At 43.4% G+C, this 15,457-nt stretch overlaps 1 long non-coding RNA gene across 2 annotated transcripts; it reads left to right on the top strand.

Annotated features, from left to right (window-relative positions):
- Positions 1-1,747: 1,747 nt before the first annotated feature.
- On the top strand, positions 1,748-13,740 carry LOC120310943. 2 transcript variants are annotated; one of them, XR_005557493.1, is made up of 3 exons: positions 1,748-2,250; positions 11,152-11,277; positions 13,043-13,740. It is a non-coding gene; the product is annotated as an uncharacterized LOC120310943 (long non-coding RNA). The 2 variants fall into 2 exon arrangements; XR_005557492.1 differs by lacking the exon at positions 1,748-2,250 and adding an exon at positions 10,556-10,923.
- Positions 13,741-15,457: the final 1,717 nt, after the last annotated feature.

The raw sequence follows: 15,457 nt of genomic DNA, 5'->3' as shown, positions 1-15,457 counted from the left end.
GGTTCTGCCGAACTGGTGCGAACCAGCTGAATCCCACCACTGCTCAAGACCCACAATAGGTCATAGCTAAAATCATACCCATTTTATTTGGTGGGGATGGGAAGGAGGAGGCAGTAGACATGTCCTGGCTGGGAAAAATAACAGCCTTCCTTCTGTATTTCTTTAGGGCTCATTTCAATGGTTGTTGTGATGAATGCTGAGTTACTTTGCTCTTAATGGTAACCCAAAAGTACCTTTAAGACACAGGAGACCTTTGACCAGATTAGAGAGCTGGAAGGAAACTTGGAATTGATGTATCCAGCCCTTGGCCAGTGCAGGGATCTGCTACATCATTCCTGGTAGATGGTCATCCAGCCTCTGTTTAAACACCTCCAGCAAAAGAGAGGCCAAGATAGTCTGTGGCTGTGCTGACCTCTAGTAAAAGTTCATAGAATGGTAGATTTGGAAGTGACCTCAGAAGGCATCTAGTTCATTTTCTTTCTTGATGTGGGATCTTCTAAAGCATTTTGGACAGATGACCATCTCACCTCCATGTGAAAACCTCCAATGAAGGTGAACATGTCTCATTTCATGAATCAGCCTGTTCTACTGGTTGATGGTCTTGACTGTTAGGAAAATCCTCCTATATCTGATCTGCATCCATAGCCTTTGGTTTGTGGTCCTGCCCTCTGAGACGACAGAGAACAAGTCTACTGCTTCTTTTATATAGCTGTATGTATGACTTTGCATTTGTCTCCCCTGAAACATATCTCACTGGTTTTTCTTATAACTTCCTGATATAGTCCACCTTTGTGTTGACTACAAATCTGATAATCATATTTTCTAATCCCCTCAGCCAAAATGTATATGTACGGTGTATAAGTTATATATTTACAGTGTGGAGACATTGATGTACAGGCAACTAATGCTAGTAGAGTGAGGCCAACATTCTGCCATTTTTCTGTACTAGGAGACTTTGTCAAATCCTTTGCTAAATTCAAGGGACACTGTGTCCTTGGCCTCCTCCTGGTCAGATAAGCTGGTCTCTCGATCAAGGAAGGAGATCAGGTTGCTTGGCCAAGATTTTTTTCTCAAGAACCTCAGTATTGGTTCCTGCATCTTTTCTAAGTGCTTGTGAACTGACCACTTGGTCATCCATTCCAGAGTTTTGCCCAGGATCAGCACAGCACGATGCTGAGAGATACTGAAGTGGAACAGCATCACTGCCCAGAATAGGGCTCCATCTAGATCTTCTAGTGATATCCCTTAAATGGGCTTATTGGGAAGATACTGTAACCTGGATCAGAGGAATCTGCCTAGAAATTCAGACCATGAATTTGAGAGGCAAAGCAGTCTGTGGGAGAATTCCAATGAAGACAGCATCTACCTGGGGCACTGCCATCTGCCATCCCAAGCCAGGTACCCACTTCAAGTGCCTCTTCCACTTTGCCTGGTGCTCAGGGTTGGGGCACCAAAGGAAGGTCCATGTAGAACCTCTTGACTCCTCCAGGCTTTCTTCAGAAGCTCCTTCTTTTGTATAATGGGGATGGCTACCTATCTGACCTGGGTTTGCACCCTCATTTCTCCCTGTTGCTTTTTTGTGCCCCAAACTTCCCCACCAGGCCAGCTTTTTCAATCATTACAAAGCCTGACTTTTTCCTATTCATGACTCTGGCATTTCCATAGCAACAGAAGCCCTTCATAAAGCAGGAGGCACAGAAAGAGACTAATAATAGGCCAGAGACCCAAGTGGAGAGTTGGCGGAGAGGAAGCGCTCCAGGTTGGAGCTGCTTGGCAGGAATTGGGGCTTTCCTTTTGGCGGATCAGCCTGTGTCGGTCCCCGAGGGAACCCTCAAAACAACATTTACAGGGAAGCCCCAGAGATTCCCTGAGGGTGGAAAGGAAAACCAAGAAAGCCAGGCCCTCTTGGTCCAGCAGTCCTCCAAGAGCTTCTCGGAAAGCCCTCAGAAGGAGGACAACCTCCTACAACGACTTCATCGAGAACTAGTGCTGGGAGGCAGACAAGTTCCAGTTTGAAATTTGGAACGCACTGTCCAATCAGCTCCCTGCTCTCTCCTTCAGTCCTCTTCTTCGGACCAAACTCACCAAGTGATGTGGCCCTTTTTCAGGAGATGTTGCTTCAATTTGCAGACGACACCAAGCTGGCAGGAATAGCCAACCCTCCAGAAGACAGGCTTAAGATACAGAAGGATCTGGACAGACTTGAACACTGGGCGCTATGTAACAAAATGAAATTCAATGGTGAAAAAAGTAAGGTTCTACATTTAGGCAAGAAAAACCAAATGCACAAGTACAGCATAGGTGGCACCATGCTCAATATTAGTAACTGTGAGAGGGACCTCGGAGTCCTAGTAGACAATCACTTAAATATGAGCCAGCAGTGTGCTGCAGCTGCCAAAAAGGCCAACACAGTGCTAGGCTGCATTAACAGAGGGATAGAATCAAGATCACGTGAAGTATTAATACCACTCTTCAATGCCTTGGTAAGGCAACACTTGGAATACTGCATCCAGTTTTGGTCACCACGATGTAAAAAAGATGTTGAGACTCTAGAAAGAGTACAGAGAAGAGCCACAAAGATGATTAGGGGACTGGAGGCTAAAACATATAAGGAACGGTTGCTAGAATTGGGTATGTCTAGTTTAACGAAGAGAAGGACAAGGGGGGACATGATAGCAGTATTCCAATATCTCAGGTGCTGCCATAAAGAAGAGTGAATTAAGCTATTTTCCAAAGCACCTGAAGGCAGGACAAGAAGCAACGGGTGGAAACTAATCAAGGAGAGAAGCAACCTATAACTAAGGAGAAACTTCCTGACAGTGAGAACAATTAATCAGTGGAACAGCTTGCCTCCAGAAGCAGTAAATGCTCCAACACTGGAAGTTTTTAAGAAGAGACTGTACAGCCATTTGTCCGAAATGGTGTAGGGTTTCCTGCCCGAGCAGGGGGTTGGACTAGATGACCTCCAAGGTCCCTTCCAACTTTACTACTACTATTATTATTATTATTAACATCTTGATCATTTGGACTGCTCTTTTCCGGCTCTACAGTCACCCTTTTTTAAGGGTGGCCACCAGAGGTGGACACAACACCATAGAATCAGAAAGTTGCGAGGACTCTGAGAGGCCTCTAGTCCAATTCACTGATTGGATCAAGAACTACTAAAACATTTCCGGGGGATGGCTGTCCAAATTCCTTTGAAAATCTTCAGTAAATAGAACAGACCACTTCATGGGGTAGCTTATCATCTGTTCCCCCTTCAGCGGAAGACTTCAGTTCAAAGCTGGAACGAGGTCTATAACAGGGGCCAATTAATCCCTGGGTCTCTTCAAAACTAGATTATAAGACAAGAATGGTTGCCAGCTCTTATTGTCAGGAAATTCCTCCTAATATCTAATCTGAATTTACTTCCCTCTAGTTTCAACCACTGATTCTGGCCTTTCCCGCTGGGTGGCGGAGAACAAGCGCCTCGCTGCCCTGAACTGACCCCTCTTTAGGATCTGAAGTCTGTCCTATCTCCCCTCAGTCTTTTTCCTGTCAGCAAAATATTTATTGCTCTTCATAGGACTTCATTGTTAGTTCCCCAGCATCCTCCCTAAAAATCACTCCAGCTTCTCTATGTCCTTTTTAAATGGTGGTGGCCAGAACTGGACACAGAACTCTAAACAGACGCTGTCCAGGCAGAGCAGGGTGGAACCGTTCCTTCTTGTTATCTGGACTCTCTGTTCCTATTAATGGATCCCAAAATAGCAGTTGCCTTTTTAGCAGCTGCTTCACGCTGCTCGCTCATGTTCAATTTTTTGATATACTAGAACACTGAAATCCTTTCTTTTGTTCTCCTGCCAAGCTAGGTCTCCCCTGGCCAATGCTCTTATTATTATCTCTCCTGGTGTAGGATGTTACATTGCTCCCTCTTAAATTTCGTTCTGCTTCCTATGGACCACTTGTGAAACTTACCTGCCCTTTCTTGTTCTTCTCTTTCTTCTCTAAAGGATCGGCCATTGTCATCTTTAATTTTGATAATCTTCTCAATCTTTTCATCCAGGCCCAAAAACATCCCTGGGTGCAGGATAGAGTCCTGCAGTCCTCCACTAGACCAAAGATAACATGGAGCCATTTATGACTACTCTACGAGTGCACTTATCCATTCAATCGTGAATCCAGCTAACAGTCGTATTATCTAGCCCATATTTTACCATTTTATGAGTGAGGACATCAGGAGAGAGTTGTTTAATGCTTCGCTGAAGTTAAGGTACATGACTTTCTGCAGCATTTTCCCAGTCCATTGTGCAAGTAACAGAATCAGAAAATCGGATAAAATGACATGGTGGCAACAGCCCACGTTCGTTAGCGCCTGTTAATTGTTGTATTCCTTTCCAAGAGTTCACATATGTGCTGTTTAATGATCTGCTTGAGGACCTTCATCCATAAGACATCAAGCCTCCTTTGTCCTTTTATGGAAGAAAGGGACAATTGTTCCCCTCCACACTTCTGAGAGGAGATCTGAAGGATTATTGTAGCAATGCTATGATCACCTCCACTAATTCAGTACCCTGCGGTATAATTTGACTTGCATTCCCTTAAATTAGCCCCGTTTCTTCTCCTGCTCTCTCCATAGCCATCTCGAGCTGCAGCTTCCTGTTTCCAGCAGTGGCACAGCTGTGGCCAGCAGCTGGAGCTTCATTTCTCTTCTGGGAGAAGACAGGCATAAAATACGAGACAAGACACCTGGCCCTTTGGGGATTACCAGCTCACCTCTTCCTACTTGCAAGAGACCAACCGCCATTTTTTGTTTCTTTTTGATGTTTCCAGCTTTGTGTTATAGCGCTGGGCATTTCTGACAAGCCTTAGTACATTCTGAGCTTTAGTTTTTCTGACAGAATCCCTGCATTTCTGTCACTGTCTCTTTGGTTCCATTTTCTTTATATCTCTTTTTTTTCCCCCCAGCATTTTTGAATTCAGTCTGGCTCTCCACACTGTCTCTGTTGAGGTCTCTCATGGTTTACTTATTTTATTTACTTATTTATTAAATTTATATGGTGCCTATTTCAGTGTCAAGGGACCCTGCGTGGCTTACAAAACTGTAAAAACACAATACAGAACAATAAGAGCATAAAAACATTAAAAACATTTATCCTGCCAGCAGGAATATTAGGCACTTTCAGGATCACCCTGGACAGGATTTCATACCCTTTCTGGACACAATTCTCCTTCAGGATTTATTTAATTCTTTATTTGGGTTTAGGTGCTGCCCATCTTCAGAATGACTCTGGGCAGCTCACAATATCAAACAAAGAAACAGATTTTAAAACGCACAGAAAAATTCAAATAAATAAGATAGCACCTGTCCAGCTGATGCGGGTAGCCCTTGATGCAGGACAGCGGTTCTCAACCTGGGGGTCGGGACCCCATTTGGGGTCGAACGACCATTTCACGGGGGTCGCCAAACAATGCAGTCGCCATTTTTTCCCCCTTTTCCTTAGCTGTGCTACTCCCTTAGCTGTGCTACTCTGCCCTGCTGAGCCCACCAAAAGTCCCATTCTGCAAACGGTGCTGCAAGTTGTCTGCAGCAAAGGCGAGCTGTCTGGAAGCTTCCACCCCTCCCTGCTGAGCAACTACTAAAAATGTAAGTAAAAGAGGGCCAGGGGTGGGAGGTGGGAGGCCGGCGGGCACAGGGAGGGTTGCTGGCGCGTGTGGGGCCCGGCGGGTGCCTTACCTCCCTTGGGCTGGGCCAGCTGGTGGCCCAGCCGGTGGTCACCCTGCGCCATCGCTGCCCCTTGCCAGCTACGCCTCGGCCGGTGCAGGGGGCGGCACCACGCATGCATGGCGCTTCCGGGCAGGGAAAGTCCTCGACTTACGACCGGTTGGGTAGTCCTCGACTTACGACCGGTTGGGTAGTCCTCGACTTACGACCGGTTGGGGGTCGCGGCATTAAAAAGGTTGAGAACCACTGATGTAGGACCACAATTGAGCCCAAAATTTCTGTTGCTAAGTGACACATTTGTTGTGAGTTTTGCCCCATTTTACGACCTTTCTTGCCACCGTTGTTAAGTGAATCACTGCAGTTGTAAAGTTAGTCACAGTTCTTAGTGAATCTGGCTTCCCCCACTGACTTTGCCTGTCAGAAGGTCACAAAAGGGGATCCCATGACCCCAAGAAACTGCCACCGTCAGTTGCCCAATGTCCGAACTTTGATCACGTGGCCACAGGGATGTGGCAACGGTCATAAGTGTGAAAAACGGCCATAAGTGACTTTTTCAGTGGTGTTGTAACTTTGAACGGTCACTAAATGAACTGTTGAGGATTACCTGTAGAAAGAGATTCATCTAATGCGAGGTGGGGAAGGAGGATCTGCTCTAACCCTGGGAGAGCAGCCAGGTTTTCCAGCTTCCTGAAAGCCATCTGGGTGGGAGTCATGCGGATCTCCGGAGGGATTCCCAACGGCAGGCACCCTGGGAGAGAGGACGTGCTTTCTGGGCCCTGTCTAGGCTATGGCCTTGTCTAATCGAGGAGAGCCAGAGGATGCCCCTCTGCCAGCTGTTACAGGATGGGCAGAAACCCTGGAAGGTGGGCAGTCCTTCACATATGCGGGTCTTTATATAGAGCAGTGGTTCTCAACCTTTTTAATGTTGCGACCCCCAACCGGTGGTAAGTCGAGGACTACTCAACCGGTCGTAAGTCGAGGACTACTCAACTGGTGCAGCCCCGTTTGCAGACTGGGACTTTTGGCGGGCTCAGCAGGGCAGAGACAGCCTGGGCAATTCCTATTGGCTTTTGAAAGCCAATAGAATTAGACTCTATGCAAGAGAGTCTCTTCTATTGGCTTTCAAAAGCCAATAGAATAAAAGGGAGTAGCACAGCTAAGGAAAAGGGGGAAAAAATGGTGGACTGCGTTGTTTGGCGACCCCCGTGAAATGGTCGTTCGACCCCAAATGGGGTCCCAACCCACAGGTTGAGAACCACTGATATAGATGATCACCTAAAATGCACCCAGAAGCAACTTGGGAAGCACAGGGATCACATGGGCATGCCCCATTGTTGCGCTCTGGACTTCTGAGTGATCTTCAAGGGGAGCACCAAGTACAGCACACTGCAGTAGTCAAGCTGCAAAATGAGAGGCCTCAAGCAAGGCCCACCTGTTGTATTCCAACAGGAACTGTGAATCCCAGTTTGCACACCACTTTCAAATGGGAAAATGCAACTCTATCCAAGATCAAAGTTGTAAAATTTCTGAATTGGGGGAGGGGGTAATATTCACAATTGAAATTGGTTATTCCCCTTCCAGACTTGCCCAGCCTCTCCAGCCTGGGACCCGACCTCAACAGCCTCATTTGGCCGATTTGTGGTTGAGTATCCTCAGCACACCCATGATACCAAACCCTCAACCCTCAGCGGCTTCATGTAGATATTAAAGAGCAGGGGAGCAAGTGTGGGGAGCTCTCTCTGACCCATCAGCAATGACGAGAGCGGACGCAAAGGAAAAAATAGAACCAACATAAAATGGGGCTACTAACACCTGCAGTCCTCTAGTTCCCAAGCTTTGAATCTGATCCAGCCTCCATCTGAGTTTCATTCAGTCCATCTGCCTTTCTGACATTCTTTGTCTGAAATGGTATAATGCCTAAGCAAGGAGTTGGACTAGAAGACCTCCAAGGTCCCTTCCAACTTTATTATTATTATTATTATTATTATCGATCATCGCACAGTCAGCCAGATGTTCAGACTGGATTTGGCATTTTGTCTACCTATCGAGTCCTTACCCAGGACCTGGGATAGGCAGATGTGGATGTTTGATGGTATTACAGATATCGTCGCAGGATGGAAGCAGTTCCTAATAAGGCCGCCTTTTGCAATTGACTAATAGCGAATTTGTCAATGCCAATTGTGTTCAAGTGGTGCTCCAGTTGTTGTTGTTGTTGTTGTTGTTGTTATTATTATTATTATTATTATTATTATTATTATTATTATTATTATTATTTCTGTCACAAGGATAACTTTCCCCCAAGGTTCTAGTCAGCTTTATTCCTTCAACCAAATTTTCACTGTGAGGGGTTGCTTCAAGGCAGCAGACCACTTGGTTCCACCTTCACCCTGGAACAGACAAAGCAATCAGCAAAAGAGGATCAGAATCTGTTGTAACACCCATTCTCAGTAAGTCAGAGAGATTTCCAGCAGATATCAAGAAAGCTCAAATCTCCCCTGATCATTAGAACATAGAATAACAGAGTTGGAAGGGATCTTGGAGGTCATCTAGTCCAACTCCCTGCACATGCAGGAGACTCTACACCATTTCAGACAAGTGGCTGTTCTGTCTCTTCTTGAAAACCTCCAGTGATGGAGCGCCCTCAATTTCTGAAAGCAAGAAATTTCACTGGTTGATTGTTCTCACCATTAGGAAATTCCTCTTTAGTTCTAGGTTGCTTCTCTCCTTGGTTAGTTTTCATCCATTGCTTCTTGTCCTGCCTTCTGGTGCTTTGGTAAATAGTTTGTCCCCTTCAATTTTGTGACAGCCCTTCAAATATTGGAACACTGCTGTCATATTACCCCTGGTCTTTCTTTTCACTAGACCAGAGATACCCAATTCCTGCAACCTTTCTTCATTCGTCTTAGTCGCCAGCCCTCTAACCATCTTTGCTGCTCTTTTCTGTGTTCTTTCCAGAAATTGTGTGCCTCGTTGAAAATCTGGTCACAGAAAGTCCTCATGTGTCTCTCCTACCTGTCCAGGCAATTTATAGCAAACTCCCATGACAGTATCACATACATTTCTCTATCCTTTTATTGTTACAGAAACACTATTTTTGTCCCATTTCCCTCCAGATCAGGCTGTTCTGGGGCAGTTTGGCAGTTTCCAGAGGTAAATTCTCCAAACTGGAACCAGTTAGAGGTACTTTGGGAGAGATCTGACCCCAAACAGGCCTACTTAGAGGTGTGCAGAAGACCTCAGATTCCGCAAGTGGGTGGCATTTCTGTACTTCAGTGGAAAGTTTGCTAAAAATAGGGAAATGGCTGGGGAAATTTTACGGACTGTAAATGCTGGTTAAAAAAAGTAATGGGTATTATTTGGGCTGCTGCAGAAAATAAAAGTTTCTCAAAAAAACAACAACAACCCAGGAGCATTAGTTCCAAGGCCCTGCTTCTGTACACTTTTGTTATATGGAAGTTGCAGGGATGTTTCCCAGGGAGGTCAAAAAAGTCAAGATGGCAACCACACCACACCTTTTTTAGGTGCATTGCATGTGTAAAAACAGAAGGAGCCTTTTTTGACTGTGGCAGCACAGAAGTATATTAAATAAAGAGAGAAATGTGATATGCATTCAAAAGGACGAGGCTTTGAGTGTATCCTCACAGCTGCCACAGAAGAGCTGGAAGTGCCAGGGGAAATGGCAAGTGAGTTGTGGAGGGTGGAAAAGTGGCAGATCAAAAGTGGGTGTGGGAAACAAGAAACTGGAGGCTCAGGAAAAAATGGGTGCTGAATTTAGATAATCCTTGACTTACAGTCATTGATTCAGTGATCAGTCAAAGTTACAGCAGCACTGAAAAATGCGATTTATGACTGGTCCCTGCATGTACGACTGCCGCAGCATTTCTGTGGCCACATGATGAAAATTCTGGCACTTGGCAATCTGCATATATTTATGACAGTGGCAGCATCCAGCCTGTGAGCGTTGCAGCATGGGATCACGTGATCACAATCTGTGACCTTCCCAGTTGGCCACCGACAAGCAAAGTCAAAGGGGAAACTGGATTCATTTAATGACTGTATGATTCACTTAATGACTGCAGCAATTCGCTTAACAACTGTGGGGGAAAGATGATAGAATTGGATACACCTTGCTTAGCAGTGGAAATTCTGGTCCCAGTTGTGGTGATATGTAATGTGGCTTGAACACAAAAGAGGATAACCAGGATGAAAGAAACCCACTTAGTGGTTCTGTCACAGTCATAAAACGCCTGGGCATCCCATTGCATTCTTCTGACTGAAGAACTGAAGAAGCTTCTTGGATGAGAAGTGAAACGTCTTCTAGGAAGAACAAAGAAGGTCCATTTGCCTTTTGAAAAGGGCCTTTATGGACTATGGAGAAATTGATTAGTTCATTGACTGATGATGTGCCATCAAGTTGTTTTTGACTCTTAGCAACCACAGGGATAGACTTCCTCCATGGCGATCCACTCCCCAACCTGGCCTTTCAGTTCTTCCAAACGTGCTCTCATTAAAAAGAGGCTATTTATGTTAAAACTGAGAAGCCCCCTCTCAACAGAAGGGGAGGGATAAGGCACTACCTATCCACAAATTACAATGCAGTCCTTTTGGCTGTTCCAAGAAGATTCCACACCTTTGATTCAGGTGACCCCGAGGTCACAGATAAAATCTCAAGTAACCACAATGGCTTTCAGAGAGTGTTAAGACCATCTGACTGCAAAGAAAACACAATTATTCCATTTCCATTTCCCCCCCCCCCCAAACACACCATCCTATCAGAACCTATCATCCCTCCTCCCACCAACTAACCTCAACTGTCAGTAACTGTCCTTCCATCTCCATGGCATCCGATACAACTCATGAAGCTTCCAGGATAGGAAGCAAAACATCTTGTTTTTCCTCAAAAATCAGTCCAGTTGCCTTTTCAAAATAAAAACCACTTTTACTACAACTATGACCTGAACAACTGAGAATCTTCATAGACATGTGCTCCCCTTTCTATTGTTAACTGAGTTTATCCACCCTGCTGCTAGTCTTCTCTTTCCTTCCCCCTTTGCCACCATTACAGCTTTCTCCAAGGAGCTACGACTTTGCATAATGTGTCCAAAGTTGGATAATTTGAATACATACCTTGAGTGAGAATTCTGGGTTTTAGTGGAATATAGAAACATCGTTGGAATACAGGGCATCAAGACACAGCCAAGGGAACTGTCCGGTAAAAGGTAGCTTAGCCCACAGCAGGAATGTGGCAAGAGGGTCAAAAGAGACCTTCCCTAGCTTCTCGGGCTGTAAAGGGGATGGAGGGAGAGAAGTATTGCAAGATTCTGTTGAAGTAACCTTACAATAAAGCAGAATTAGCTCATCTGTCTGGTCTAGTTAGCAGACCCTGTTTCCTGTCTACTTAGTAAGGCTGACAATTGGTTTGACAAACCGTTGCTCTATTTTCTTAGTATTCTCTGGAGTCTTCCCCAACACTGAAGGTCAAAAGCATCAATATCTTCCTTTCTGCTTCTTTGAAATCCAACTTTTGCTTTCCTAGAATGTCACAGGGAATACCTTGCAGAATTCTGATCTCTGTAAGTATAAAGAATATTTGAATATCTTTTCTAAGGTCTTCATGGTTGTTCTATCAAAATGTAATCCATGGGTTATGGAGAAAAGGCAGGATATATATTAGATAGATAGATAGATAGATAGATAGATAGATAGATAGATAGATAGATAGATAGATAGATAGATAGATAGATAGATAGATAGATAGGAGAGAGAGAGAGAGAGAGAGAGAGAGAGAGAGAGAGAGAGAGAGGGAGGGAGGGAGGGAGGGAGGGAGGGAGAGAGAGAGATATTATCCAATAACTTTCTTCGCACTTCTTATATTATGGTTTAGTTCCCTCTTAAGGATTCAGAGGAAATTTTACCCTCTCCTTTCAAATTCTTTTCTTCCATCCCCCCTAATTTTATATAATTGTTTTCTATATTTCCAGTTAATTCAATCACCCTAATATCTTGCTCTAGCCCTGGGAGCTATTGACAAACTGTGCCAGCTTTTCATTTTCATTTTCCATTTTCCTCTCTTTGAGAGCAGAGCATTCATGGGTTGATTCTCAGAGTATGTGAAGTCACTTATTACCAAATTTGCCCTTCCTGATTTCATTCCTCATTTCAGGATCTGTCATTATGCTTAGGGAGATAATAACATGTTTCCAGAATTAATTATCTCTGAAGCCTAGATTTCTGCCCCAGATAGTTAAATATTCTATCCCTTTGTCTAGCTCAATTGGTGTCACGCCATCTTGGCATATGGAGGATAAATGTAGTCCCTCCTCCCTTCTAGCTTAAGTCCTTTTGACCAAACTGATTGATGATCGTGTACCATAAAGCTGATGTTGACTATAACAATGACATAGATAGATTTTCTCCAGGACTTCTGATTAGACATGACCATATTTCATGATAATGTAAAGAAAAGTGGTATTCTACAGGGAAAGCAGTGTGGCCCTTCAGATGTTATTGCATTATAAATATTAACATCCTTTGCCACTGATTATTCTTGCCTGGAGCTGCTGGGAATTATAATTCAACAACTGTTGGAGGACAAAACTGTGTTCAGCCCTCAGCCGCAAGAATAATATTTGTCCAATTTTGGAAAAATGAAAATTTACCATCTGACCAGGCTATAATAACAAAAATACTCAAAAGTGCAGAAATGGATAGACTGACTTTAGAAATGAAAGAGAAAGAAGACACAATTTACTTTAAAATATGGGGAAAATTTTATTATTGGTTAGAAACACGCTAGAGTGAGAAAAGGCTATGAAATTTAAAGAGATAATTGATAATTTGTATTTATATTCCATGATTATTTGTATGAACTTGCTCTTATTTCTTCTTCTTCTTCTTCCTCTTTGTATATTTGTGATCTTAAATAATATGGTAAACTATAATTAATATATAATATATTATTATTTTAAAGTGATTATAATTAATATTAAGCATTATTAAGTAGTGAAATGAATGAGATTTATTGACTAATTTATTATTTATGGGATTATATGGAAAGTTGTTTAATAATAGAGTAATTATTAAGATTTAATATATAAACCCAGACTGGTAGACTTGCTGAAGCAATGTTATTTTGTGGGATTAATCCCACTTTTGTGTTATCCCTTTTCCCTGGCCTAACCTTTTTGTATGTTTCCCGTTGTCTTGCCCTTTTTGACCCTATCCCCTTATTACCTTTATAAAACTCAATAAAAATATTTATAAAAAAAACTGTGTTCAGCCCTGCAACACTCTCTTAAATCCTCCTGATTTTCATAATGTCTGTGTTCTCTTTTCCAGTCATTACTCCTGCGGCTCCTAGTAGGTGTAGCTCCAACTATAGAAACAAGCTTACATTTCCCCAAAAGGAAGAGAAAAATCCAAAGGGATCCGAAACCGCACTGGGTGAGCATCCATTCCAGATGAGACAATCCAAGCGAACAGAATTAGCGATGCTGTAGAGAAGCAACTAGTGAGGAACAAAGGAAAGCAATTCTATGATCAGCCAAGGAGAAGACGTGGACCATGCCTTCCAAAAGCAACCTGCAGATTTTTCAAAGAGGCATGAAATCCTGCTGAAGAGGATGTGAGTGACTTGCCATGTGCTGGGATTAAATTCTACCAAAAGTAATCCTTCCAGGAAATTTTAGATTTGTCTTGATTGCAGTTTTCTTCTTCGGAGAGTGGAGAAATGCAGGCATTTGGCTCAATGTGCCTAAATATGTACCTTGGACAAAAACAGCCAAATTTAAAGAAAACTCAGAGCAATAATAAAGATGGTTCCATGGCACAAAAAGTTAATGAGAAACCTACCTCACAATGGGTGGGAATTCCTAAAGTTGTTTCACCCTATCCTATATGAGGAGACCTCACCTCACTACTGTAACCAGCTGGACACTACATTTTAAGAAAGATTCAGAGAACCTGGGGTGGATTTAATTCTCTGTTTTGTAGTTTATTTGTTTATCACAAATACTTTTCTTCTGCTCAAGGTTTCACAAAACTACAGGTATGGGATGTTTTAAAAAGATCAACACAAACAATATGCTTTAAAAGCAGGTGGTTTGTTCAGTCAGTGAACCACTTAGCCCCAAAAGCTACTCAACTAGCACAGCCTTCCTTGCAAGAAGCTGACCCAGCTCCACCTCTGGACAGGTCCAGAAGATGATAGCCATAGGAGAGCCAGCTGGCTTTCCAGCTCACATCCTCTCTGAATAATAGACCTGAAGCATCCCTTCCCTGCAGGTACACACAAGGACAGGTAGATTCGTCCAAGAAGAGACTGTGTATGTAAGGACCCAAAATCAAACCACCTATGGCTTTATGCCAAAATCAGAACTCTGAATTGGCCTTAGAAGCAATGAGTGCAATACCCAAAGGATGGCTTAATAACTACATAACTGGCAACTTGGCTGCTGCATCCTGTATTGATTGCAGCTTTCAGTTGACTCCAAAGACAGTTCCATGTGAAGCTCATCACAGTAAAATTGACCTGGTGGTAATAGATAAGCGTCCCTGTTGCTAAGGCATTATGGTTCGTCACACAGTCAGCCAGATGTTCAGACTGGATTTGGCATTTTTGTCTACCTATTGAGTCCTTTCCAAGTGCCTGGGATGGGCAGATCTGGATGTTGGATGGTGTTACAGATCTCATTGCAGGATGGAAGCCGCCTTTTGCAACTGACCGATGGTGAATTTGTCAGTGCCAACAGTGTTCAAGTGGTGCTCCAGTTGTTTTGGGGTTGCAGCCAAGGCGCCTGTGACTGTTGATACTACCCTTGCTTGCTTTTGCCACATTTCTTCTATTTCTATTTGTAGGTCTTTGTATTTTTTTTATCCTCTCCAGTTCTTTCTCTTCTATTCTGCTGTCTCCAGGCACTTCCATGTTGTTGTTTGTTACCATTGTTGTTGTTATTATTATTTATTTGCTGCCCATTTCCTGGACAGCTTACAGTATAAAAACATTAAAGCATTAAAAAAACATTTAAAAAAACATTAAGATCAACAATCATAGAACACAATGGATAAAATCATTAATAAATAAAAACTCTAGCCCCAGTTTGGAGAAGGACTTCTTTTCTTTGCTGTCCCAGCAGGAGCTGCAATCCAAGCTGTGGGGCTGCTCCTTCAGGGGAGAGAGGGACCTCACCCAAACCCAACACTGATATCAGGATGTCTCTGGAATAATAGTTACTATCGACTTGCTATGATTCAGTCCGAGCTTGTTTCTACCCAACCAGGCCCTTGGGCCTTCTGACACTGGGTTAGGACTTCCATCGCACTTTGAGTTGGGCCTGTGATAGACAATTAAGTATCATCCCCAAACCACAACAAAACAGCATCTACAACCCCAGCCCCCATAAATGGTCTAGCAGGATACCGTGGTTGATGGTACTAAAGCCACTGAACATTTTAATAGGATCACTCTCTAGGTCCCAATATATCAACCTCTGGAATGGGTAGTGCTGTTTCCATGTCACACCTGGATCTTTGGAAAGGAGTCAAAAAGTCAGTGAGGAAGAGCTGGCCAAGAACCCAAATACAATAACTAGAGTTGTGAAGGGTCTGGTAATGCTTAACCTTGAGATTGGGGGTGGGGAACAGATGAGCACTTTTACAAATAATGCTTTCATTCATGTGTTTAATCCATATTTACATTCCTTCTAGCTTAACATCACTTGATGTCACCCAGAAAAAAATCAAGACCTACATCAT

Source organism: Crotalus tigris, unplaced genomic scaffold, assembly GCF_016545835.1.
Source record: "Crotalus tigris isolate CLP2741 ecotype Arizona unplaced genomic scaffold, ASM1654583v1 scf7180000018301.7375997, whole genome shotgun sequence".
NCBI lineage: Eukaryota > Metazoa > Chordata > Lepidosauria > Squamata > Viperidae > Crotalus > Crotalus tigris.
Note: the sequence above shows the minus strand (reverse complement) of the source record. Positions and strands in the feature narration are given on the sequence as shown.